We start from the raw sequence: 25,847 nt of genomic DNA, 5'->3' as shown, positions 1-25,847 counted from the left end.
GTTGATGCCTTGATGCAATCTTATGAAGAAAAACTTGAATTGGAAGTTTCTATCCCTAGAAAACTTTATGATGAGTGGGAACCAACTATTAAAATTACAATTAAAGATCATGAATTCTATGCTTTATGTCATTTGGGTGCTAGTGTTTCCACGATTCCAAAGACTTTGTGTGATTTGTTAGGTTTCCGTGATTTTGATGATTGCTATTTAAACTTGCACCTTGAGGATTCCACTATTAAGAAACCTATGGGAAGAATTAATGATGTTATTTTTGTTTCAAATAGGAATTATGTGCCCGTAGATTTTATTGTTCTTGACATAGATTGCAATCCTTGATGTCCTATTATTCTTGGTAGACCTTTCCATAGAACGATTGGTGCAATTATTGATATGAAGGAAGGGAATATTAGATTCCAATTTCCATTAAGGAAAGGCATGGAACACTTTCCTATAAAGAAAATTAAATTACCTTATGAATCTATTATGAGGGCCACTTATGGATTGCCTACCAAAGATGGCAATACCTAGATCTATTCTTGCTTGTTATGCCTAGCTAGGGGCGTTAAACGACAGCGCTTGTTTGGAGGCAACCCAATTTTATTTTTATTCCTTGCTGTTTTATGATGCTTAGTAATAAATAATTTACCTAGCCTCTGTTTGGGTTGTGTTTTTTGTGTTTAATTAGTGTTTGTGCCAAGTAGAACCGTTGGGAAGACTTGGGGAAAGTCTTGTTGAACTTGCTGTAAAAAACAGAAACTTTAGCGCTCACGAGAACTACTGCCATTTTTATTTGGAAAGTGCTATTTAGTTAATTATTTTTGCATATTATTAATAGATAAATTAATCACTTCAAGCAATTTATTTTAGGATTTTTGGGGTTCCAGATCTTGCGCTAGCTACAGATTACTACAGACTGTTCTGTTTTGACAGATTCTGTTTTTTGTGTGTTGTTTGCTTATTTTGATGAATCTATGGCTAGTAAAATAGTTTATAAACCATAGATAAGTTGGAATACAGTAGGTATAACACCAATATAAATAAATAATGAGTTCATTACAGTACCTTGAAGTGGTCTTTTGTTTTCTTTTGCTAACGGAGCTCACGAGATTTTCCATTTTAAGTTTTGTGTTGTGAAGTTTTCAAGTTTTGGGGTAAAGATTTGATGGATTATGGAACAAGGAGTGGCAAGAGCCTAATCTTGGGGATGCCTATGGCACCCCCAAGATAATCTAAGGACACCTAAAAGCCAAAGCTTGGGGATGCCCCGGAAGGCATCCCCTCTTTCGTCTACTTCTGTCGGTAACTTTACTTGGAGCTATATTTTTATTCGCCACATGATATGTGTTTTGCTTGGAGCGTCTTGTATGATTTGAGTCTTTATTTTTTAGTTTAACACAATCATCCTTGCTTTACACACCTTTTGAGAGAGCCATACATGATTTGTAATATGTTAGAATACTCTATGTGCTTCGCTTATATCTTTTGAGTAATATAATTTTTGCTCTAGTACTTCACTTATATCTTTTAGAGCACGGTGGTGGATTTATTTTATAGAAACTATTGATCTCTCATGCTTCACTTAGATTATTTTGAGAGTCTTAATAGCATGGTAATTTTCTTAAAATCCTAATATGCTAGGTATGCAAGATTAGTAAAATTTTCTTAAAAGTGTTTTGAATACTAAGAGAAGTTTGATGCTTGATGATTGTTTTGAGATATGGAGGTAATAATATCAAAGTCGTGCTAGTTGAGTAGTTGTGAAATTGAGAAATACTTGTGTTGAGGTTTGCAAGTCCCATAGCATGCACGTATGGTAAACGTTATGCAACAAATTTGAAACATGAGGTGTTATTTGATTGTCTTCCTTATGAGTGGCGGTCGGGGATGAGTGATGGTCTTTTCCTACCAATCTATCCCCCTAGGAGCATGCACGTAGTACCGAGGATTTTGATGACTTGTAGATTTTTGCAATAAGTATATGAGTTCTTTATGACTAATGTTGAGTCCATGGATTATACGCACTCTCACCCTTCCATCCTTGCTAGCCTCTTCGGTACCGTGCATTGCCCTTTCTCACATTGAGAGTTGGCGCAAACTTCGCCGGTGCATCCAAACCCCGTGACATGATACGCTCTTTCACACATAAACCTCCTTATATCTTCCTCAAAACAGCCACCATACCTACCTATTATGGCATTTCCATAGCCATTCCGAGATGTATTACCATGCAACTTTCCATCATTCCGTTCATCATGACACATTCATTATTGTCATATTGCTTAGCATGATCATGTAGTTGACATAGTATTTGTGGCAAAGCCACCGTTCATAATTCTTTCATACATGTCACTCTTGATTCATTACATATCCCGGTACACCGCCGAAGGCATTCATATAGAGTCATCTTTTGTTCTAGTATCGAGTTGTAATCATTGAGTTGTAAATAAATAGAAGTGTGATGATCATCATTTTCTAGAGCATTGTCCCAAGTGAGGAAAAAAAGGCCATAAAAAAGAGAAGGCCCAAAAAATGAGAGAAAAAGAGAGAAGGGACAATGTTACTATCCTTTTCCACACTTGTGCTTCAAAGTAGCACCATAATCTTCATGATAGAGAGTCTCTTGTTTTGTCACTTTCATATACTAGTGGGAATTTTTCATTATAGAACTTGGCTTGTATATTCCAACAATGGGCCTCCTCAAGTGACCTAGGTCTTCGTGAGCAAGCAAGTTGGATGCACACCCACTAGTTTCTTTTGTTGAGCTTTCATACATTTATAGCTCTAGTGCATCTGTTGCATGGAGATCCCAACTCCTTGCATTAACATCAATCGGTGGGCATCTCCATAGCCCATTGATTAGCCTCGTTGATGTGAGACTATCTCCTTTTTTGTCTTCTCCACATAACCCCCTCATTATATTCTATTCCACCCATAGTGCTATGTCCATGGCTCGCGCTCATATATTGCGTGAAAGTTTATAGGTTTGAGATTACTAAAGTATGAAACAATTGCTTGGCCTGTCATCGGGGTTGTGCATGATGAGAGCACTCTTGTGTGATGAAAATGAAACATGACTAAACCATATGATTTTGTAGGGATGAACTTTCTTTGGCCATGTTATTTTGATAAGACATAATTTCTTAGTTAGTATGCTTGAAGTATTATTATTTTTATGTCAATATGAACTTTTGTCTTGAATCTTATGGATCTGAATATTCATACCACAATTAAGAAGAATTACATTAAAATTATGCCAAGTAGCACTCTGCATCAAAAATTCTGTTTTTATCATTTACCTACTCGAGGACGAGCGGGAATTAAGCTTGGGGATGCTTGATACGTCTCCAACGTATCTATAATTTTTGATTGCTCCATACTATATTATCTACTGTTTTAAACATTATTGGGCTTTACTATCCACTTTTATATTATTTTTGGGACTAACCTATTAACCGGAGGCTCAGCCCAGAATTGCTGCTTTTTTGCCTGTTTTAGGGTTTCGAAGAAAAGGAATACCAAACGGACTCCAAACGGAATGAAACCTTCGGGAACGTGATTTTCTCAACAGATAAGACCCACCAGACTTGGACCCTACGTCAAGAAAGGAAACAGGAGGCCACGAGGTAGGGGGCGCGCCCCCCACCCTCGTGGGCCCCCTGTTGCTCCATCGACGTACTTCTTCCTCCTATATATATCCACGAACCCCCAAACGATCAGGGCAGGAGCCAAAACCCTAATTCCACCACCGTAACTTTCTGTATCCATGAGATCCCATCTTGGGGCCTGTTCCGGAGCTCCGTCGGAGGGGGCATCGATCACGGAGGGCTTCTACATCAACACCATAGCCCCTCCGATGAAGTGTGAGTAGTTTACCTCAGACCTACGAGTCCATAGTTAGTAGCTAGATGGCTTCTTCTCTCTTTTTGGATCTCAATACAATGTTCTCCCCCTCTCTTGTGGAGATCTATTCGATGTAATCTTCTTTTTGCGGTGTGTTTGTTGAGACCGATGAATTGTGGGTTTATGATCAAGTTTCTCTATGAACAATATTTGCATCTTCTCTGAATTCTTTTATGTATGATTGGTTATCTTTGCAAGTCTCTTCGAATTATCAGTTTGGTTTGGCCTACTAGACTGATCTTTCTTGCAATGGGAGAAGTGCTTAGCTTTGGGTTCAATCTTGCGGTGTCCTTTCCCGGTGACAGTAAGGGCAGCAAGGCACGTATTGTATTGTTGACATTGAGGATAACAAGATGGGGCTTTCTTCATATTGCATGAGTCTATCCCTCTACATCATGTCATCTTGCTTAAGGCGTTACTCTGTTTTTAACTTAATACTCTATATGCATGCTGTATAGTGGTCGATGAGTGGAGTAATAGTAGTAGATGCAGGCAGGACTCGTCCTACTTTTCTCGGATGTGAAGCGTGTATACATGAGCATGCCTAGATATTCTCATAATTATGCCCAGTTTTGTCAATTGCTCAACAGTAATTTGTTCACCCACCGTAGAATACTTATGCTCTTGAGAGAAGATACTAGTGAAACCTATGGCCCCCGGGTCTATCTTTATCATATTGTTCTCCTACAACTTTGTTGTTTACTTTGCCTTTATTTTACTTTGCATCTTTATCACAAAAATACCAAAAATATTATCTTTATCATATCCATCAGATCGCACTCTCGTAAGTGGCCTTATAGGGATTGACAACCCCTATTTGCGTTGGTTGCAAGGTTTTATTTGTTTTGTGCAGGTACGAGGGACTTGCGCGTAGCCTCCTACTGGATTGATACCTTGGTTCTCAAAAACTAAGGAAAATACTTAAGCTACTTTGCTGCATCATCCCTTTGTCTTTGGGGAAAAGCAACGCAGTGCTCAAGAGGTAGCATTGTGAACTCATTCTTTATTTATATTGGTGTAATATCTACTGTATTCCAACTTCTCCATGGTTCATACCCCTGATACTACCCATAGATTCATGAAAATAAGCAAACAACACATAGAAAACAGAATCTATCAAAAACAGAACAATCTATAGTAATTTGTAAATCTTGAATACTTCTGTAACTCCAAAAATTCTGAAAAATTAGGACAACGTATGAAATTTGTATATTAATCTTGTGCGGAAAGAATAAGTATATTATAGCACTTCTGTTAAAAACGAAAATTATTTTACCAGGCTTAAAAGTTTTTGTTTTTCAGCAAGATCAAATCAACTATCATCGTAAGCCATCACAAAGGTCTTACTTGGCAGAAACACTAATTAAAACATAAAAACACATCTAACCAGAGGCAAGATGAAAAATTTATTGGAAAACAGTACCAAAAAAATAAGAACAAAAATAAAATTGGGTTGCCTCCCAACAAGCGCTATTGTTTAACGCCCCTAGCTAGGCATATTGCAATAGATATAGGTATTGGAATCTTTGGTATGCAATCCATAAGTAGCTCTCATAATAGATTCAATGTGGAAACTTAATTTTCTTTCTAGGAAAGTGTTCCATGCCCTTCCTTAATGGAAATTGAAATCCAATGTTTCCTTCTTTCATATCAATAATTGCACCAGTCGTTCTAAGGAAAGGTCTACCAAGAATAAGAGGACATGTAGGATTGTAATCTATATCAAGAACAATGAAATCTACGGGCACATAATTCCTATTTGCAACAATAAGAACATCATTATTTATTCCCATAGCTTTCTTAATAGTGTAATCCGCAAGATGCAAATTTAAAGAACAGTCATCAAATTCACGGAAACCTAGCACATCACATAAGGTTTTCAGAATCATGGAAACGCTAGCACCCAAATCACACAAAGCATGGAACTCATAATCTTTAATTTTAATCTTAATGGTAGGTTCCGACTCATCATAAATCTTTCTAGTGATAGAAACTTCCAACTTAAGTTTTTCTTCAAAAGATTTCATCACAGCATCAACAATATGTTTAGTAAAAGCTTTATTTTGATTATAAGCATGAGGTGAATTCAACATGGATTGCAACAAGGAAATACAATCTATCAAAGAACAATTATCATAATTAAAATGCTTAAAATCCAAAAGAGTGGGTTCATTGCTACTTAAAGTTTTGACCTCTCCAACCCCACTTTTATCAATTTTTGCTTCAAGATCTATAAACTCTGAATCATTGGGATGCCTTCTAGATAAAGTTGACACATCTCCAGTCCCATATTTTTCAAGATTATATTAGAAAACAAAGATTCAATAGGAGTCACATCAATCACTTTAATATCTTCATCATTATTTTCATGAGAAATCGAAGAACACGCCTTTACAAACCAATCTCGCTTAGCACGCATCCTAGCGGTTCTTTATTTATATTCATCAATAGAAATTCTGATAGATTTTAGAGACTCATTAATATCATGCTTGGGTGGAATAGATCTAATTTTCAAAGAATCAATCTCAAGAGAAATTATATCCACGTTCCTAGCCAAATCATCAATCTTAAGCAAATTTTCTTCAACCATAGCATTGAAATTCTTTTGAGAACTAATAAATTCTTTAATATTTTTCTCAAGATCAAAGGGCATCTTATTATAATTTCCATAAGAATTGTTTTTGGAATTACCATAATTATTAGAGGAATTACCAGGAAACGGCCTAGGGTTGAAATTACCTCTATATATACGCGTTATTACCAAAATTGTTCCTATCAACAAAATTCACATCCCCAGATTCATTATTATTCTCAATCAAAGTGGACAAAGGCATATCATTAGGATCAATAGGAGCACTCTTACTAGCAAACAATTTTATAAGTTCATCCATCTTTCCACACAAAACATTAATTTCTTCAATCACATGCACTTTTTTACTAGTAGAGGATCTTTCTGTGTGCCATTGAGAATAATTAGCCATAATATTATCTAGGAGTTTAGTAGCTTATCCTAACGTGATTTCGATAAGTGTACCACCCACGGCCGAATCTAAAAGATTTCTAGAAGCAAAATTGAATTCGACATAATTTTTTTGTATAATCATCCATAAACTCAAACCATGCGTAGGGTATTTTCTTATCATCAGTTTCATCCTCTCCCAAGATTGTGCAACATGTTCATGATATAGTTGCTTAAAATTCATAATATCGTTCCTAAGGGAGATGTTCTTAGCGGGAGGAAAATACTTGGAAATAAAAGAATCTTTACACTTGTTCCATGAATCAATACTATTTCTAGGCAAAGATGAAAACCAAGTTTTAGCTCGATCTCGAAGTGAGAATGGAAATAGCTTCAATTTAACAATATCATTATCCACATATTTCTTATTTTGCACACACAACTCAATGAAAGTATTTAGATGGGATGTGGCATCTTCACTAGGAAGGCCGGAAAATTGTTCTTTCATAACAAGATTCAACAAAGCGACATTAATTTCATAAGATTCCGCACTAGTGGCGGGAGCAATCGGAGTACTGATACGTCCATTTTGCATCATGCTTTTATATTGATATTTAATGCATTATGGCTTGTTATTACACATTATAGTACAATACTTATGCCTTTTCTCTCTTATTTTATAAGGTTTACATGAAGAGGGAGAATGTCGGCAGCTGGAATTCTGGACTTGTCGTGGAATTTTCACGACAGATGTCCTAGAGCAAGGACTTAGTTGTAGGGCCATCACACTACGAAGCTTAAAGGGGTTAATCGGGACAAAGGACACGAGAGGGTTTTATACTAGTTCAGCCCCTTACGATGAAGGTAAAAGCCTACGTCTAGTGGGATTGGTATTATTGAGGTTTCGATCACCAAGAGCCTCAACTCGCTGGCTTGGTTATCGACTTGTTGTTTCTTGCCATAAGCCGCCACCGGGTCGTCCCCTTATATACATGGGTTGACGCCTCGTGGCCTACAGAGTCCCGGCCGGCTCATAATCGTGTCCGGCTCGGTGACTTCCTTTACATGCCTTTCTTTACAAGTCTTTCCTTACATACGGTGGTTTACAATATCAGGCCTTAAGCCCCCTCTAGGCCCTTGGGCCTTCTATAAGGTTTAATAAACTATCGTCTTGAATGTTTAGTGGGCTTCTTGCGTAATCCGCCATTGGGGCTGACCCGGCCCCTCCTGGGCGGGTCATGACTGATAGTAATATCCCCAACATTAGGCCCGAGGTTGACTTTGAATTTCATTCTTTGTCAATCTTCAATATTTAGACAAAAATCCATCTTCTTATCTTCGTTGAAGTTTTCGTAACCCGCCGTGACGTCATCTCTTGAAACACAAAGAACTTTCATGACATCATCTCCCAACGGATCTTTTATCTTTAATGCTTCCCGAGAATCGAGGTGTCTGTGTAGCTGGATAACTATTATTCGGCTCTCCTCGATTTTTGTGCCCATTTGTTCACATCTTTCCTTATAAATAGGCATGCCTCGACCTTCTCATTCTCCTATCTTGCTCCGTCTTCTTCCTCTCGCGCACCCCCTGCTGCTCGAGCTTCACCGCCGCCGCGCTTCATCTCCGTCGATGTTGGCCGCTGCATCATCCTGAACCGATCCAGAGAACAGCGGTGACCTCCGCAGAAGACCTGTGACTGTAAGTTCTCTTCTTTTTACTTCTCAGATCCGCACTTAGGGTTTCCAGATTATTTCGTGTTCTTCCGAGTTCATCGCAGTCCCTTGTAGTTTTTCCACTGTAGGCCTCTTCTTGATCCAAAAATATGTATATATGTTCGTGCGGTAGTATTCTTGTGCCTTTTCTTGATCCACAGATCCCTTTCTCTGTTTCAAAGGCCGCATTAGAACTTACATACTCTTCTGCGCTGAACCTTTTTAGGTCTAGAATTTTTTCCATTTTGAATAGCCATTTGATCTGGAATAATACCAAACAATTTAGGAAACTTGTTTGTCTCAACACTTAGCTGAAATTGCTTTCTTCAAATATCTGTAGTCATGGCGGCTTATCATGCCAGCTTAATTTTCCTTATATGTCATTAGCCCTTAACTAAGCCTCCATTACTTGTTTGCTTCTTCATCACTTAACTGTCAATCTCACCATTAAACTGAACCGGCATGTTGCTTTTATTTTCAGTTCTTCTTTGCACATCATGCCGTCCACAACACCAACCGTCTGTAACTGGGTTCCCTCAACCATAACTGAGGAACGTTTAAAAGAGTTCTTCACCATAGGATTTCTGCCAGCAAAAACCGCCATGTCTTACCGTGCCCCTGACCCGGAAGAAGAACGGCCCAATCCAAGAGACGGCGAGGTGATCGTTTTCACTGACCACATGAACCGTGGCTTCTCACCGCCCGGCTCAAAGTTCTTCAGAGAGGTCCTCCACTTTTTCAAGCTCCATCCTCAAGATATTGGGCCTAATTCCATATCTAACATCTGTAACTTCCAAGTACTCTGTGAAGTATATCTTCAACAAGAGCCGACCGTGGAGTTGTTTAGAGAATACTTTAATCTGAACCGGCAGAACGAGTGCACCAACGGCCTTAGCTTAGAGCTTGGAGGCATATCAATTCAGCGCCGGCAGGGTGCCGTCTTCCCCATCATTGTCTTACCAAGTCACCCAAAGGACTGGAACCAGACTTGGTTCTACTGCCAGGACACTTCACCAGCAAATGAGAAGCCACTGCCGGGTTATCGCCCCGATCGTCTTGACTCCAAGTTCGCGCTTCCTGGTAAGCTTACTGTCGCTGAACGCAAGAGGCTAATACCATCCATCAAAAGGATCAATGCTCTGTTGGGGAACGGGTTAACTGGAGTTGATCTGACCCGCTGCTGGATCTCATGGCGGGTCATCCCTTTGAGCCGCCGGTCAAAGCTGATGTATGAGTATGGTGGAGGCCCGGATGACTATCTTCGTCACCGCCCCGTTCAATTGACAGAAGAAGATATTGTCTCAATGTCAACTCTTCTGGTGAACGGGAAATACGAAGATTGCAGTGTTGTCGGGTTAAACCCCTTCTGCCAGCTTAACCCGGTGCCAGAAGTAAGGATATTGTTATTTCTCTCCTTTGTATTTTCCCAGCCGTATTGTTTTAATACTTGCCTGACTCTTTATCTTGTTTTTTACCTGTCTGCAAGCCAACTCTGACTCCTGGAAAGTTAAGTATGGCCACGAGGCTGCCAAGAAAGCGAAAGACGCCGCCATAAACGCCAAGAAAATGACCCGGAGGTCGAAAAAGAAGAAAAAGAGCACTGGTGAAGATTTGATGAAGCTTGATGATACATCTGATTCAGAGGTAGCCCTTGATTCCCTTGGCCAATTTTTTAACAATCTTATTGACACTGATCCTTACTAGGATGACACTGGAGCTAGTCAGGCTGTGGAAGCAGAGGTAACTATCATTTCCTCCGACTCAGAGCCCTTGCCAAGATAAAAAGTTCGACAAGTGATCCATAAAGTAAGGTTTTCTAACCCTTTTGCTCACTTGGATCCCAACTTTCATTTGAAAAAGTAGCAACATGAAAGCCGCCGTCAAGCTCGGATTGAAGATGAGCCGGTTGTCGTTCTTCAACAAACTCCTCAGAAACGCCCGAATGAGGTTTACTTCTTTTTGTCTTTAACTCTGTTTAATGGATCCTTCCCCTCGTATTATTTTAACTCTATTTTATCTTTTCAGGAGGTTTCTCGCTCTTCTAGCGACTCATCGTAGACGCAATTTCCGGCCTTTAAGACTGCCCCTGGGTAATGAAAAATCCTCATGTTTTCCGGTTTGTTCAAATTGTATCCTTATACTGACAATCCTGCAACATTTTTCTTAGTGGCCAAGCTAAATCCAAGAAGGCAAAGGTAGCTAAACCGGTAGAAGACCCTCCGGTGCTTGCGTCTGACCCGGCCAGGCCATCTTCTCCATTAACCGATGCTCCAGAAGACCCGCCTGTTGATGCAGAAGCAAATCCTCCTGAACCGTTGTTTGATCAGACCACTGTAAACCCTTCCGCAACTGGACCATCAAGCTCAGCCAACCCGCCATCTCCGTCCGCCCAAGACGTTCAGATCATTGGGAGCCATTTTATTGAGCCGGGGAATCCAACCGTGTTGGCTCGGTGTACTGCGAAACAAGAGGCATTGGAGAGGAAAAAAGTGCGCTTTGACGTTTCCAATTACGACCATTTAAATGCCAATGATATTTTATCTAGCTATCTCAGCCACGTGCACTCCAGTCGCGACTCTGAGATCAAAATGGTCAAACAGTTGCAGCTGAAATATGAGGTATGTTCTTTCGGCTTATCTATATTCCTTCAGCCCCCAAGTCTTCAGATTATGAGACAACCGGAATGATCTGTAGACTTTAGCATATAGGCCAAGAACTTCACCTTTGATTTTCTTGAGTTCAATAAAATAGAACAAAACTTCACCTGTAGTCCCCAAGGGCCGGTTCTTTTGATCATAAATGAGCCGGTACCTTAAATTGTTTTGTAGCATATTCAAACAACTTAATATTCCGACTTCACTTTGAGAAACTTGCTGAACTGCATACATTAGCCCCAAGTGCCAAGTGATATTACTTTGTAAGGTACTTGGGACTTAAAGTATGTCTTTAGAGTCATAAAAATTTGATTTGGCATACATTAGCCCCCAAGTGTCAAGTGGTTTTTTGTAAAGTACTTGAGACTTGAATCTTGATTTTTGAACTTGAAGCAAAATCTTGACTCATCTGAATGTTTTGCAGAATGCCTTATCTGAATTGAACTCGCAATTGACTGATGCGAAGATCGGGCTAGTGAGTCAGGAGGCAGAAATCAAATCTGCTAACTCCAAACTGCAAATAAGTCTCTCTGAGACGGAAAATTTAAAGACCAGCTTCGCTGCCAAGAAGAAAACCTGGGAAGAGGAAAAAACACTTCTGACCCAATGCGCTGGGAAGGCCGAAACAACCCTTGAAGAGATTTCAACAGAGCTGAATGGTTTAAAGGGCCGGGTGTCTCAAATGGTGGCTGCCATCTTTGGTAAGCCGTCTGATTCTAATTTTGTGTGCTTTTTGCTGATCCGGAGTGTAAGCCGCCAGCTGACTTTGTATATAAAATATGTGCAGGCCCACGAAGCAAAAATCTGAGCCAAGATCCTTTGATTAAATTGAAGGTAGTGTATACTTTGATAGAACAACTGTATATTGGCGCACAGTGGGAACTTGCTGCCATCTCTCCTGCCAATCAAGGACCCAACCGGCTTAGCGACGTCTCGAAGAAACTGTCAATCCTGCCTGCCAGATTTCAAGAAGTGAAACGCTCCTATGCGCGAGCCGGAGCTTTGACTGCCATGAGCCGCTCCAAGGCTTGGGTGCCAGACCTAGACCCAGCGGACGTGGCCAGAGGCTATCCCACTGTGAAGGAAGACGGTTCTCCCTTTGAGAAGGATGACTTCATGGCTTGCGTGCGCGGAGTCCGACCTCAGGCAACTACCCTTGGAGACGACACCAACATTGAGAAATACCAGCCGGGTTTTGATGCTGAAAATAAGAAGATGGCGACTCCCTCATACAAGGTGAAGGATTTGATCCCGCCTGTAAGAGAAAATACATTTGCCATGGAAGTTGACTCGGCAGGCCTGATCGATGATGAAGCAGAATTCGTCGCCGTGAATGGTTTTGACTGGTCAAAACCCAACTTCCAGCCAACAGAGGGCGGTGAACCGACGAGGGAGGAATAATAACCATCTTCATTTGGCTTATAAAAAGCCGTGTAATAGTTTATCTGTGAAAACACTGAATGCCTTGCTTATGCCATGGTGCTTAAAACACTGTGTGTGACTTCGTGTTTCCTGATGGCAATATATGCATTATATTTGATGATCGTTTCTGCAACACTTTAACTCTGTTCCCTGTAGATACAAGAGAAAAGACTGGCTTGGCGGCTTAGAACCGAATGGGTTAAAACACCCGGCTTATATCCAATATGTTTATCATAATAGAAAACAGAAAGCATACATGAATAAAGGACAAGGGATGAAACTAACTCTTTAGTTAATGCAACAGGAAATTATATATAAATAATAGCCACACTTGTACCTTCGATCCTTAGACCACCGGCTTGAGTAACCCGGGTAATGAAGCCGATAACTCAATCTTTCTGAGAAATCAATACCTTTGAATACATAAATGATCGTCATACCTTGGTAGCCATGTTGTCAAATAGACAAACCGGCGAAGAAGATCATGCTAATTATTTGCAACAAGAAACTCAAAGGCAAATAAAAGTTAACAAGTGTGATTTAACCTTATGTTTAAAGGTTGGTGGCTTCTGATTCGAATACAATCAGTAAACCGAACCAAAGGGGTTAAGCTAAGGTTCAAATACGACCATATAGCCCCCAGTGGTTGTGGTGTTGCGCCGATCAAGAGGGTACCGATAGCTATGTTCTCTTTGGTTCGAATACGACCTATGTTTGAACAGGAAGCCCCAAAATGTCCTTGAGAGGTCTTTAATGACCCTAATTCGAATACGATCCAAGTCGGACCCAAAAGGGGTTAAGCTATGATTCGGATACGATCAAGAAGCCCCCTAGTGAGTTTGGCCTTGAGCCGGTCAAGAGGGTTACGACAGCTATGTTCTCTTTGGTTCGAATATGACATATGTTTGAATAGGAAGCCCCCAAGTGACCATGATAGTTGCAGCTAGATTCGAATAAGATCATAAGCCGGACCAAAAAAGGTTAGACTTGATTCAAATATGATCAGCTCCTTAATAGTCATTCGAGAATAAGAAATAACAAAGATGCATAATCTTTGAAAAGAAAAGAGACCGATGGTCTTAGTTTATTACTTATCATGGTATATACAATGTTAAAGTATGTACATGATGAGAGCCGGTAGCTCAGGTGTAGTATGGCCGAAGTTGAGCAATGTTCCATGGCCGGCGGGTCTCCTCCTCCGACTTACGTGAATCTTTGTGTTCTCGAATGTCAATGAGGTAATACGACCTGTTGTTTAAGTTCTTGCTGACCACAAAGGGTCCTTCCCAAGGTGGGGATAGCTTGTGCGCATCTGACTGGTCCTGGATGAGCCGGAGCACCAGGTCGCCTTCCTAAAAAGTCCTGGATTTGACCCGGCGGCTGAGATAACGGCGCAGGTCCTGTTGATAAATTGATGACCGAGCCGCTGCTAAGTCTCTTTCTTCATCCAACAAGTCAAGTGCATCCTGTCTGGCTTGTTCATTATTAGCTTCAACATAAGCCGCCACACGGGGCGAGTCATGACGGATGTCACTAGGCAACACTGCTTCTGCTCCATAAACCATGAAGAAAGGTGTGTAACCTGTATACGTGTTAGGCGTGGTGTTGATACTCCACAACATCGAGGGTAATTCGTCTACCCAACAACCCGGCGTTCGCTGTAAGGGAACCATAAGCCGGGGTTTGAGACCTTTTAAAATTTCCTGATTTGCCCTCTCAGCTTGACCATTAGATTGAGGATGAGCTACAGAAGAAACATCAAGCCGGATGTGCTCACATTGACAAAACTCCTCCATAGCCCCTTGGGACAGATTAGTGCCATTGTTAGTGATAATGTTGTGTGGAAAACCAAAACGGAAGATCACCTTTTTCATGAACTGAACCGCCATGGCTGCGTCACACTTACTCACTGGCTCCGCCTCAACCCACTTAGTGAATTTATCAACTGCCACTAAGAGATGTGTCTTTTTATCCTTAGACCTTTTGAAAGGTCCCACCATGTAAAGCCCCCAAACCACAAACGGCCAAGTGATTGGAATCATCTGGAGCTCTTGAGCCGGCACATGCGCTCGTCGCACGAACTTTTGACATCCATCACATCTGCTGTCCAGATCCTCTGCATCCGCGTGAGCCATCAACCAGTAAAAACTGTGATGAAAAGCCTTGGCCGCCAGAGATTTTGACCCGGCGTGATGACCACAATCACCTTCATGGATCTCACGAAGTATTTCTTGACCTTCTTCGGGGGAAACACACAGCTGAAACGCTCCGGAGACGCTGCGATGGTATAATTCTCCATCCGAAATCGTCATTGACTTAGACCGCCGGGTTATCTGTCGAGCCAGGGTCTCATCCGCTGGCAACTCTCCCCGGGTCATGTAAGCCAAGAACGGCACTGTCCAATCTGGGATGACATGAAGAGCTGCCACCAACTGCGCCTCCGGGTCAGGAACAGCTAAATCTTCTTCTGTGGGCAACTTGACAGACGGGTTATGCAAATCATCCAAAAAGGTGTTAGGTGGTACCGGCTTACGCTAAGACCCCAACCGGCTTACAGCATCAGCCGCTTCGTTCTTTCCATGGTCAATGTGCTCCACCTGATAACCTTTAAAATGCCCTGCAACAGCATCAACCTCCCGGCGATAAGTCGCCATGAGAGGGTCCTTGGAATCCCACTTGCCTGATACCTGTTGAGCCACTAAATCTGAGTCGCCAAGACATCTGACCCGGCTCAAACTCATCTCTTTTGCCACTCGAAGACCATGGAGCAAGGCTTGATACTCTGTTGTGTTGTTAGTGCAAGGAAACATCAACCGTAACACATCACAAAATTTGTCACCTCGCGAAGAGGTTAACACAACTCCAGCCCCCGAGTCTTCCAACTGTCTGGACCCATCAAAATGAATAGTCCAATACGTGTTGTCTGGTTTCTCTTCTGGCATCTGCATCTCTGTCCAGTCATTAATGAAGTCAACTAGTGCTTGAGATTTGATCGCGGTACGCGACACATACTTCAACCCATGAGACCCAAGCTCGATCGCCCACTTGGCGACTTGCCGAGTGTCTTCTCTGTTTTGAATGATGTCTCCTAAAGGAGCAGAGCTAACCACGGTGATTGGATGTCCCTGAAAATAATGCTTAAGCTTCCGGCTTGCCATGAACACCCCATATATGAGCTTCTGCCAATGTGGATATCGTTGCTTGGATTCAATTAGCACCTCACTGACGTAGTAAACCGGCCGTTGAACCGGATGCTCCTTGCCAGCCTCCTTGCGCTCCACCACAGTAGCCACACTAACAACTCATGAGTTGGCGGCCACGTATAACAGCAGCGACTCCTTCTCAACCGGAGCAGCCAGGACCGGCGACTCAGCAAGTTGTGTCTTTAGATCTTCAAAAGCAGAGTTTGCAGTATTGCTCCAAACAAAATCATCTTTTTTCTTCATCATCTGATACAGAGGCATTGCCTTCTCCCCTAACCGGCTTATGAACTGGCTCAAAGCAGCGACACGACCCGCCAGTCATTGAACGTCATTGATGCATGTTGGTTTGGCCAGGGATGTAATTGCCTTGATTTTCTCCGGGTTAGCCTCAATACCTCAGTTAGACACCAAAAAACCCAAGAGCTTGCCGGCTGGGACTCCAAAAACACACTTGGCCGGGTTAAGCATCATTTTGTAGACCCGGAGATTATCGAAAGTCTCTTTCAGATCTGTGACCAAGGTTTCCTCCTTCCTGGATTTTACCACTATATCATCCACATAAGCATGAACATTACGCCCAATTTGATCGTGAAGACAATTCTGCACACACCGTTGGTAAGTCGCCTGGGCACTCTTAAGCCCAAAAGGCATAGACACATAGCAGAAAGCTTCAAAAGGAGTGACAAAAGCCGTCTTCTCCTGATCCTTGACTGCCATCTTGATCTTATGATAACCGGAAAAAGCATCCAAGAAACTCGAACATGCGCAACCCGCCGTAGCATCAATGATCTGATCAATACGGGGGAGGGCAAAAGGATCAGCCGGACAAGCCTTGTTTAGATCGGTGTAATCCACACACATAAGCCAGGTGCCATTCTTTTTTAGTACAAGCACCGGGTTGGCTAACCACTCTGGGTGAAAGACTTCTACAACGAACCCAGCTGCCAAAAGCTGGGTCACCTCTTCTCCAATGGCCTTGCGCCTTTCTTCATTGAACCGTCGGAGAAATTGTCTGACAGGTTTAAACTTTGGATCAATATTGAGACTGTGCTCAGCGAGTTCCCTCGGGAAACCCGGCATGTCTGAAGGTTTCCATGCGAAGATGTCCCGGTTCTCACGGATGAACTCGATGAGCGCGCTTTCCTATTTTGGATCCAAGTTAGCACTGATGATGAACTGCTTGGATGAGTCGCCAGGCACAAAGTCAACCATCTTGGTGTCATCAACTGATTTGAACTTCAACACCGGCTCATGCTCTGTTGTTGGTTTCTTTAATGACGTCATGTCTGCCGGGTCAACATGATCTTTGTAAAAATTTAACTCCTCTGTTGCACAGACAGATTCAGCATAGGAAACATCACCTTCTTCACACGCCAAAGCTATTTTCCGGCTCCCGTGTACTGTAATGGTGCCCTTATAACCCATCATCTTAAGCTGCAAATACACATAACACGACCGAGCTAAGAATTTGGCATAAGCCGGCCGTCCAAACAGAGCATGATATGGGCTTTTGATCTTAACCACCTCAAAGGTTAATTTTTCTGCTCTAGAGTCATACTCATCCCCAAAGGCTACTTCCAGTTCAATCTTACCCACTGGGTATGCCGACTTGCCAGGAACCACCCTGTGAAAAACAGTGTTGGATTGTTTAAGACTCTTATCAGTCAATCCCATCCGGCGGAACGTCTCAGAGTAGAGGATGTTGATGCTGCTGCCTCCATCCATGAGTACCATAGTGAATTTATATCCACCAACCTGAGGCGCCACCATCAAAGCCAAGTGACCTGGATTATCGACCCGGGGTGGGTGATCGTCTATATTCCACATAATAGGCTGCTCTGACCAACGTAAGTAACATGGAACCGCCGGCTCAACGGCATTGACGGCCCTCTTGTGAAGTTTCTGGTCTCTATTACATAAGCTAGTGGTGAATACATGGTATTGCCCACTATTCAGCTGCTTCGGGTTGCTCTGATATCCAAACTGCTGTTGGTGATTACCTTGGCCGGGTTGCGGATTATACCCTCCTTGGTTACCAGGATGGCCTTGACCGTGGAATCCTCCTCCACCTAAACCGGCGCCCGGGCCTTGGAAACCGCCTCCAGCTGAGCCGCCACCTGGGCCGTGACCTCCATCAAACGCATTTGAATTTTTAAACGCCTTCATGATCGTACAACCTTTCCACAGGTGGGTGGCTGGCTTCTCTCGAGTGCCGTGTTTTGGACAAGGCTCATTCAATAATTGCTCAAGGGTGGGACCTGACCCGCCCGACCGAGGGGGCTGTCTGCCCTTGCACCATTGATTTCCGCCCTATGCATTGTGTTAGCAACAAACTCATCAGTCTTACGTTTATTACCTCCTTGATTCGTCTGGTTATGCTGGTGACCCTTGTCGTTGCCATTCTTCTTTCTCTTTGTTGCCTTTTCTTCGTCAGGCACTGGGTCCTTGGTAGTATTAGAATTAACATACTTGACGAGAGCCGCCATCAATGTTCCCATGTCATTACAGTCATGCTTGAGCCGCCCCAGCTTCTGCTTCAGAGGTTCGAAACGGCAATTTTTCTCCAACATTAAGACTGCTGAGCCGGCATCCATCTTATCAGATGAATGTATTATCTCCTTGACCCGGCGCACCCAATGGGTTGTGGATTCACTATCCTCTTGCTTGCAATTGGTCAGGTCCACAATCGACATAGGCTGCTTACACATGTCTTTAAAGTTCTAGATGAACCGGGCCTTCAACTCCGCCCATGAGCCGATAGAATTGGGTGGCAATCCCTTCAACCAAGTACGAGCTGTTCCATCTAACATCATAGTGAAATACTTGGCCATTGCTACATCGCTGACCTCCAATAACTCCATAGCCATCTCATAACTCTCAATCCAAGCCCCGGGCTGTAAGTCAGCTGTGTAATTAGGCACCTTACGGGGCCCCTTAAAGTCCTTTGCCAAACGCTCATTACGTATGGCCGGCACCAAGCAAGGAACGCCTCCGGTTCTTGTGGCCACTCCTGCCTCGACCGAGGTTGCTGGATAAGCTGGAAAAGTTTGATGAGCCACCTGATCTGCTGCCATTTGAACTGCTCATTCCGCCTCTTGACGAATCCTCTCCTTATCCGCCAAGTTAAGGCCTCCAGCCCGCACTGACTCATGCCTGTATGGCCGGTTGTGGCGTTGAGCATTGCTTGACATATCTGCGGATTTCATATGCCTACTGTAACTCGGGCTCCGGCTTGGGCGAGGAGTTGAATGGATCCTGTCTCGACTGTAGGAGTATGCATCCTGCTGCGCCAGAGCTGTTTGAAGAAGTTCTCTTACCCTCCATGTTTCAATAGCCGCCAGTGAATCACCTTCCATCGAAAGAGCTGCCAGACGAGCCGATGCTACGATGAGGTTTTCCAAAGGGTTGGAGAAGTGACCCGGCGGTGTTGGGACATAATGAGGCGGAGCGGTGATTATACGAGGTGGATCCATGGCGCGCGGCTGGACCGGTGCGCCGAGTGTTGTAATCCGAGGTGCCTCCGGCGGGTTACTTCCCCCGGCTCCGGGTGTGTGAAAAAGATTCCTAGGATCAAGCGTTAGAGGCAGACGTGATTGGGTTGTCTGATACCTCCTCCTCATGACCTTGTTCGACACGTTCAGATCCACCGAGAGCCGAAAGGTCTCCGCTTGAAGCTGTTGAGCACGAACGTCCAAAGCCGCCCGCTCTGCTGCCATCCTGACTTCCTCTGCGGATAGATTTTCCTTAGCTTGCACCATCTCTTCACGTAAGCGTGCCACCTCTGCGTCATGCTGGGCTTTATCCGCCGGCTCTACCACGGCAGTCAATAGAGTCGTCAGTTTATCCATGAGGTCCATCAAGATCTGAGCCGGGGGGGCACGTGGGGTCTCCTGACCCGGCCGCAGCCGACCTGGTAGCTGTTGCCGCCGCTACTATAGAGTTCTGCCCGGGCTGTGTCCCTGCCATGAAAATGTCGGCCCAATTCGGCGGCTCAAGAGGGTCCGAAATACTGCTGCCATCGGAACAGCCCCCGAGCATGCCGTCCTGCAGTTGGCACAAAGAGTCCGTCCCGCCCGTTGCTGAAGCAGTGTCAGAACAGACGGCCATCTCACCACCCTCCATCGATCCTTCAGAGTATTCACCACCGTGGATGCAGCCTACGAAGGCACGCTTCATGGCAGATTGAACACGGGCGGTCCTCGCGCGCCGAGCCGTTTTGATGAGGTTGGTGTGGACGTCCGGCTCAGGACCTGACTCGCTGATCCGGCCTATGAAGACGTGAATTCCGCCGAAGGGGACCCGGTATCCGTACTCAATTGAGCCAGCCTCGGGGCCCCAGCCTTCGTCGTCGATGTAGAGCTTGCCGCGACGACTCTTGGTCATCCGGCCCACAGCGTATCCCTTGAGCCCTTCGAAGTTGCCCTTCAAGAACTCAAATCCACCGTGCGCTGGCCCCATGGTGGGCGCCAACTGTCGTGGAATTGTCACGGCATATGTCCTAGAGCAAGGACTTAGTCGTAGGGCCATCGCACTAGGAATCTTAAAGGGGTTAATCGGGACAAAGGACACGAGAGGGTTTTATACTAGTTTGGCCCCTTATGATGATGGTAAAAGCCTACATCTAGTTGGGATTGGTATTGCTGGGGTTTCGATCACCAAGAGGCTCAACTCGTCGGCTTGGTTATCGACTTGTTGTTTCTTGCCCTAAGACGCCGCCGGGTCATCCCCTTATATACATGGGTTGACGCCTGGTGGCCTACAGAGTCCCGGCCGGCACATAATCGTGTCCGGCTCGGTGACTTCCTTTACATGCCTTTCTTTACAAGTCTTTGCTTACATATGGTGGTTTACAATATCAGGCCTTAAGCCGCCTCCAGGCCCTTGGACCTTCTATAAGATTTAATAAACTATCATGTTGAATGTTTACTGGGCTTCTTGCGTAACCCGCCATTGGGGCTGACCCGGCCCCTCCTGGGCGGGTCATGACTGATAGTAATATCCCCAACAGGACTGGAAAAGGAGCACATATTAGAGACCTATTCTACACAAACCCAAAAGTGCTCAAACTTCACGGAGCATGTTTTTGGAATATATATATAAAATATTGGGCGAAGAAAGTACCAGCGGGGGGCCACCAGCGAGGTGGAGGGCGCGTCCTACCCCCTGGGCGCACCCCCCGACCTTGTGGGCCCCCTGGCAGGCCTCCGGTGCCCATCTTTGGATATATGGTGTGTTTTGACCTGGAAAAAATCAGAAGTAAGCTTTTGGGATGAAGCGCTGCCGTCTCTAGGTGGAACATGGGCAGAACCAATCTAGGGCTCCAGTGGAGCTGATCTGCCGGGGAAACATCCCTCCATGAGGGGGAAATCATCGCCATCGTCATCACCATCGATCCTCTCATTGAGAGGGGGTCAATCTCCATCAACATCTTCACCAGCACCATCTCCTCTCAAACCCTAGTTCATCTCTTCTATTCGATCTTGGTCCCAAAACCTCAGATTGGTACATGTGGGTTGCTAGTAGTATTGCTTACCCCTTGTAGTTGATGCTAGTTGGTTTATCCGGTGGAAGATTGTATTTTCAAATCCTTAATGATAATTAATACTCCTTTGATCTTGATCATAGATATGTTTTGTGAGTATTTACGTTTGTTCCTGAGGACATGCATGGGAGAAGTCTTGTTATAAGTAATCATGTGAATTTGGTATTCGTTCGATATTCTGATGAGATTTATGTTGTCTCTCCTCTAGTGGTGTTATGTGAACATCGACTGCATGACACTTCACCATTATTTGGGCCTAGAGGAAGGCATTGGTAAGTAATAAGTAGATGTTGGGTTGCTAGACTGGCAGAATCTTAAACCCTAGTTTATGTGTTGCTTCGTAAAGGGGCTTATTTGGATCCATATGTTTCATGCTATGGTTAGGTTTACCTTGATTCTTCTTTCATAGTTGTGGATGCTTGCAAGAGGGGTTAATCATAAGTGGGAGGCTTGTCCAAGGAAGGGCAGCACCCAAGCACCGGTCCACCCACATATCAAATTATCAAAGTAACGAACGTGAATCATATGAGCATGATGAAAACTAACTTGACAACAAATCACATGTGTCCTCGGGAAAGCTTTACTTTATATAAGAGTTTGTCCAGGCTTGTCCTTTGCTACAAAAAGGATTGGTCCACCTTGTTGCACCTTAGTTACTTTATTTACTTGTTACCGTTACAATTTTCCTTATCATAAAACTATCTGTTACCGATAATTTCAGTGCTTGCAGAGAATACCTTGCTGAAACCCACTTGTCATTTCCTTCTGCTCCTCGTTGGGTTTGACACTCTTACTTATCAAAAGGACTGCGATAGATCCCCTATACTTGTGGGGTCATCAAGACTCTTTTCTAGCACCGTTGCCGGGGAGTGAAGCGCCTTTGGTAAGGAAACATTTATAAAGTGTGCTGAAATTTACTATCACTTGTTACTGTGCAAAATAATCCTTGAGGGGCTTGTTCGGGGTATCTTAACCTCGACTGGAAGAGAAAATAGTTGCTCCTCAACCTACTGCACCTACTAAAAATATTTATCATCAAAATCCTTCGGTATGATAGAGAAACTGCTAGCTATTCCTGATATGCACCTAATATATGTGGATGAAGTTTGTGGATTATTTAAGCTTGCAGGTATACCCGAGGATGTTGTCAAGAAGTAGGTCTTCCCTTTATCTTTGAAGGGAAAGGCATTGACATGGTATAGGCTATTGGATGATATTGGTTCATGGAACTACAACCGATTAAATTGCAATTTCATCAGAAGTTTTATCCTATCCATCTAGTTCACCGTGATTGGAATTACATATATAATTTTTGGCCTCGTTAAGGAGAAAAGTATTGCTCAAGCTTGGGGGAGGCTTAAGTCAATGTTATATTCAAGCCCCAATCATGAGCTTTCAAGAGAAACTAATATTCAAAAAATTTATGCTTGGCTTTTGATACGTCCATTTTGCATCATGTTTTCCTACTGTTATTAATGATGTTTTTATGCATAATAATGCTTTTTGGAGTAATTCTAATGCATCTTCTCTCATAATTTGCAAGGTACACACAAAGAGGGAGAATTTCGGCAACTGGAAATCTGGACCTGGAAAAGCTACGTCAGGCTACCTATTCCGCACAACTCCAAACAAGCTGAAACTTCACGGAGAATTTTTATGGAATATATGATGAATATTGGAGCAAATAAGTACCAGAGGAGGCCCACCAGGAGGGCACAACCCACCTGGGCGTGCCAGGGAGCCCAGGCACGCCTTGTTGGGTTGTGCTCACCCAGGCCCACCTCCGGTGCCCATCTTCTGGTATATAAGTCATTTTTACCTCAAAAATTGAGGAGAGGACTTTCGGGATGGAGCACCACCATCTTGAGGCAGAACTTGGGAAGGAGCACTTTTTCCCTCCGGCGGAGCGATTCCGCCGGGGGAACCTCCCTCCCGGAGGGGGAAATCATCGTCATCACCATCACCAACAGCTCTCCCATCTTGGGGAGGGCAATCACCATCAACATCTTCAACAACACCATCTCATCTCAAACCCTAGTTCATCTCTTGGGTTCAATCTTGTTACCGGAACTATAGATTGGTGCTTGCGGGTGACTAGTAGTGTTGATTACATCTTGTAGTTGATTACTATATGGTTTATTTGGTGGAAGATTATATGTTCAGATCCATTATGCTATTTAATACCCCTCTGACCTTGAGCATGTTTATCACTTATGAGTAGTTACTTTTGTTCTTGTGGTCACGGGAGAAATCATGTTGCAAGTAATCATGTGAAATCGATATGTGTTCAATATTTTGATAGTATGTATGTTGTGATTCCCTTAGTGGTGGCATGTGAACGTCGAATATATGACACTTCACCATATTTTGGCCTAATGGAATGCATTGTGGAGTAGCAATTAGATGATGGGTTGCGAGAGTGACAGAAGCTTAAACCCCAATTTATGCGCTATTCCGTAAGGGACTGATTGGATCCAAAAGTTTAATGATATGGTTAGAATTTATTCTTAATACTTTTCTCATAGTTGCAGATGCTTGCGGGAGGGTTAATCATAAGTAGGAGGTTTGTTCAAGTAAGAAGAACACCTAAGCACCGGTCCACCCACATATCAAGTTATCAAAGTAGCAAACACTAATCGAACCAACATGATGAAAGTGACTAGATGAAATTCCCGTGTACCCTCAAGAACGCTTTGCTTATTATAAGAGACTGTTTTGGCATGTCCTTTGCCTCAAAAGTATTGGGCCACCTTTCTACACTTTTGCTACTATTATCGTTACTTGCTCGTTAAAAATTATCTAGCTATCAAACTACTCTGCTACTTACAATTTCAGCACTTGCAGACATTACCTTGCTGAAAACCACTTGTCCTTTCCTTCTGCTCCTCGTTGGGTCCGACACTCTTACTTATCAAAAAGAGCTACAATTGATCCCCTATACTTGTGGGTTATCAAGGCTATTTTCTGGCGCCGTTGCCGGGGAGTGAAGCGCCTTTGGTAACTGGAATTTGGTAAGGAAACATGTATGTAGTGTGCTGAAATTTATTGTCACTTGCTACTATGGAAAACAATCCTTTGAGGGGTTTGTTTGGGGTATCTTCACCTCGACCGGAACCACAATTAGCTACCCCTCAACCTACTGCACCTACTGAAAATATTGAATATGAAATTCCTTCGGGTATGATAGAACAACTGCTAGCTAATCTTGATGCAGGAGATGGAACCGAACATCCTAATATCCACTTGATATATGTGGAACACATTTGTGGATTATTTAACCTTGCAGGTTTACCCGGAGATGGTGTTAAGAAGAAGGTTTTCCCTTTATATTTGAAGGGAATATCATTGGCATGGTATAGGCTATGCGATGATATTGGATCTTGGAATTGGAATCGATTGAAATTGGAGTTCCACCAAAAAATTTATCCTATGCATCTAGTTCATCGTGATCGGAATTACATATATAATTTTTGGCCTCATGAAGGAGAAAGTATTTCTCTAGCTTGGGGGAGGCTGAAGTCAATGTTATATTCATGCCCCAATCATCAGCTCTCAAGAGAAATTATTATCCATAATTTTTATGCTCGGCTTTCTCATAATGATCGATCCATGCTTGCTACTTCTTGTGTTGGTTCTATTATAAAGAAGACTATTGAATTCTGGTGGGATATCTTGAAAAGAATTAAACTCAACTCTGAAGATTAGGAAATCGATGAAGGTAATGAGTTAGGTATTAATATTATGTAACATCCCAAATTTTCAATTTGGAATGTTATACAATAGATCATCATTGCATATCATATTTTATTACTTTTTGGCTGATCCTAGAAATTTCATGCAACTCAAGGAACCCCGGAGAGAGTTGGGGATTTCGTTATTTTCATATTTGAGTTTTCTCAAATTTTGAAAATAGGATCTTTTGATTTTATTTATTTTATCTTCAATTATTTCTATTACAAAAATATGAGAGAGGGAATAAAATGACTTTCCCAAAATAAATAAATATTGAGGATTTAATAATAAAATAAAATTTGATTTTATTTTGGTTTATTTGCTATTTTATTTGAATTTAGGGAAAATTGCATGTTTTCAAAAGTTGCATTTAGGTCCAAGAAAATGTTCATCCGGTTCTAAATATTTTATTTAGACGGTGAAATTTTGTTTTGGAATTTTTAGATTTTTATTAATTTTTCTAGAATTTTTCTTAGTTTCGGCGAAATTTAATAAAAAAACACGCTCGACTGGGCCAAGGGCCCAGCCGAGCCAGGCCGGTCCAGCCGCCGCCGCCTCCCGCCGTGCAGCCGCCGGACTCGGGAGTCCGATCCCGAGCCGTCGCTCGTCGCCCCTTCCCCAAGCCATGGCCGCCCCCCTTTATAACCCCACCGAAGCCCCCCTAAAGCCCCACACCACCCGCCGCCGCACCCCACGCCGCCCGCGTCGCCCGCCGCCGCCTGC

This window comes from Triticum dicoccoides, chromosome 3A, assembly GCF_002162155.2.
Source record: "Triticum dicoccoides isolate Atlit2015 ecotype Zavitan chromosome 3A, WEW_v2.0, whole genome shotgun sequence".
NCBI classification, from domain to species: domain Eukaryota; kingdom Viridiplantae; phylum Streptophyta; class Magnoliopsida; order Poales; family Poaceae; genus Triticum; species Triticum dicoccoides.
The sequence above is the reverse complement of the archived record's forward strand: the minus strand, read 5'-3'. Positions refer to the sequence as shown.